The 3,202-nt window shown below is 39.3% G+C and overlaps 1 pseudogene; it reads right to left on the reverse strand.

Annotated features, from left to right (window-relative positions):
• Window positions 1-642: 642 nt before the first annotated feature.
• LOC148782021 (secreted RxLR effector protein 161 pseudogene) lies at window positions 643-1,200 on the reverse strand (annotated as a pseudogene).
• Between the last annotated feature and the right edge of the window lie 2,002 nt (window positions 1,201-3,202).

The following is a 3,202-nucleotide window of genomic DNA, read 5'->3' on the forward strand; positions in this document are numbered from 1 at the left end:
TGTCACCTAAACCAGATGCAATCACAACTCCTATGGTTCATAAGGGTACCTCTCGCACATGCATACATTTCACCTTGAAGGTGATTTGCTTTCCCGAAACGGTCTATCAATATGCATGCCGTGTGATGGTACATAGATGAGGCTTTGGTCCCCATATCTGTAGGCTACCATCACACACAGGGGTCACACAGTCCCTCGGCTCACGCATCTGAGCATACTCTGACCTCATCAAGGGATGATTAATTAGAACCCTTATCAGTTTATACTCTATGCCCAAGTAACATGGGTTTTTCTCAACCGACTTCCTAGACGGTTAAGCACAATCCGTTATCTGCAAATATTGTTTGCATAATATGGTCCATGTGGGACCACACTCCTACTGAATTCATATCAAATGTTTTTATTATAATCATTCATAGCCTTTAATGACCACATCAACCCAACATCTCCCACTTGACCTTTGAAGGCCTTACATTTTCTGTTCCTCACTTTCTCTCATCCCCATCTCTCTCACATGTCTTACAAAAATATTAGGGGCAACTGCCATAGTTAGAGGATCTACAATCATCAAATATGTGGTTATGTAGCTAATATCGATTTCTCTCAATTTTACCTCATTCCTCAGGTGATAGAAGTATGATTTCACATGCTTGAAGTTCCTGTGAAATGAAGCTCATTAGAAAAACAAATTGCCACCGTGTTGTCGAAGAAAATCTGCACTGCCTCACAACGTATGGGATGAAAGCTAAGCTGATTAAGAAACTTCTTTATCCATACGACCTCCTTGGCTGCTAAACAGCATGCCACATATTCAGCTTCCATAGTGGATAACGCCACTATATCCTGTTTCTCTGACTTCCAAGTAATTGCATCACCTCCAAGCATAAACACATATCCAAATGTAGATTTCGTATCATCTGGATATGCGAGATAGCTTGCATCTGAATATCCTTCTATTTTTATTTCAATCTCTCTTTTGTATGTAAGCGCATAGTTTATGATCCCTTTTAAATATCTGAGGATTCTCTTGACCGCTTTCCAATGCTCCTCTCTAGGATTGCTTTGGAATAGGCTGACCAAGTTCGTGACGAAAGATAAGTTTGGTCTTGTTCTCGTCATGACATATATAAGGGACCCAACTACACTTTTATAACGCACTCTCTCCATGGCTCTTATATCCACATCTTTGATAGGACACATTTTATTAATTAGTTTCATCTTTTTGTCTATTGGGGTAGACGTGGGCTTCCACATATTTATATCAAACTTTTTCAATATCCTATTGCAGTAGGTTTCCTGTGAAAGTCGAATAGTTTTCTCTCTTCTGTTTTCTTATTATCTTGATGTCCAACACATATCGCTGCTCTCAATAGCCGCCCCTGTTTTAAGGCTATAGAATCGATACCCCTTACCATGGTCTGCGTAGCCAATGAAAATGGTTTTAAAAGTTTTGGGTTGAAGTTTGGTCATATTTTTGTGCGGGATGAGAACATGGGTTGAGCAACCTCAAACTTTTAAATGATCAACGGAGGGAGCACGACCTGTGAATATTTCATGAGGAGTAAGTGGGGCAGCTTTTATAGGAGTATGATTAAGGATATAACATGCTGTCAACACAGCTTCTCCCCAAAAGTCTTGGGAAAGACTTGCATGCCCCATCATACTCCTTACCATTTCAACCAAGGTCCTATTCCATCTCTCGGCTACACCATTTTGTTCGGGAGTATATGATATGGTGTACTGATGGATAATTTCGTTCTCAAGACAGAGTTATTTGAAAAGTTTAGATGAATATTCCCCCCCTCTATTGGTTTTAAGAACTTTGATTTTCAAGTTGGTTTGATTCTCTAACTCAACTTTATATTCTTTGAATTTTTCTAGGGCTTCAGATTTTATGTAAATAAGATATACATGGCCATATCACGAGTAGTCATCTATAAAAGTGATGTAATATCTCTTACCGCTTTTGGTAGCCACATTCATAGGGCCACATATGTTACTATGAATGATTTCTAAAACGCTAGTAGCTCTTTTTGCCCAAGTGGTATTTTTTCTTATTAATTATTCTTGCATACAAGACTCACACACTTTCGATAAATCTCCCTTATAATTTTAAATATGCCATCATTTTTCAATCTTTCCATTCTTTTGAAATTAATGTGTCCTAACCTCATATGTCATAGGGTAGCATATAATTCATTAGGGGAGGAGATATAAGCAACGTTCTCTTTTATTTCAATAGCAAATAACCTATCTACAAGACATCCAATCATGACAACATTATTCCCCTTCTTAACCACCAACTTCTCCCCAATGAAAGTGGTCATGAATCTAGCCATAGACATCTTGGGAACCGAAACCAAGAACTTCTTCATATCAGGAGCATGAAGTGCTTACTTTAAGATCAAGATGCTCCCACTCTTCAGCTTCGGCTCGAAATCTCTAACTCCAAGTACATCAGTTTTCTTGTTACCTCCCATATAGATATGTTGTTGTCCCGGCTCCATGGGAGTAAAAGAACAAAAGTCTTTCATGAGCTATAGCACCCGAGTCAAGAGACCAAGAAGCTCCTTAAGGGTCGACCAGCAACGTCTCAAAGACCACACAAGCCAGTTCCCTATTGGTCCATCCAAATTTGTTGGACCAACAATTCTTGACTGTGGCCCACCTTCTTGTAAATAAAACAAGTCTTAGTCTCTCTTTTTCATCTTTTATAACCAAACTCTCTCTTTTTGAAGTCTAATCTCTTTCCAAAATTATTTCCCCTTTTTTCTTTCTTAGGTTTAAAAGAGGGAGAGATTTTACCATTTGTATGGCTTCCCTTGGAGTTGTTGTCAGTGCATGCCTTGAGTTCCTCATTTCTTATTCTCATCTAATTGTCGTGATAAGCTCATCTAGCTTTGGTGCTTTCCTCCTGGCCGAGAGTGGGGACACAAAAGTTTCCTATGAGTTAGGAAGTGAATTCACGAGATGAATCATTTACATGGGTCCAGTCGGTTTCATGCAGGTATCTTCCATCTCTTTAACTAGTACACAAACAATGTGTACATGATTGTTTGAAGACATTTTTCAGCACCATGGGTCCTCGATGCGGAATAAAAGGGAGAAGCCGGTCAATGAAGCTTGACAAACGGTGGAAATTTCAACGATCCCAGAATAGCCCCGAAACTGGCCAGGATCTTCATAAGGACTCCTAAAAGTC

Source organism: Amborella trichopoda, chromosome 5 (genome assembly GCF_054954075.1).
Source record: "Amborella trichopoda isolate Santa Cruz 75 chromosome 5, AtrichopodaSantaCruz75HAP2 v2.0, whole genome shotgun sequence".
Lineage (NCBI taxonomy): Eukaryota > Viridiplantae > Streptophyta > Magnoliopsida > Amborellales > Amborellaceae > Amborella > Amborella trichopoda.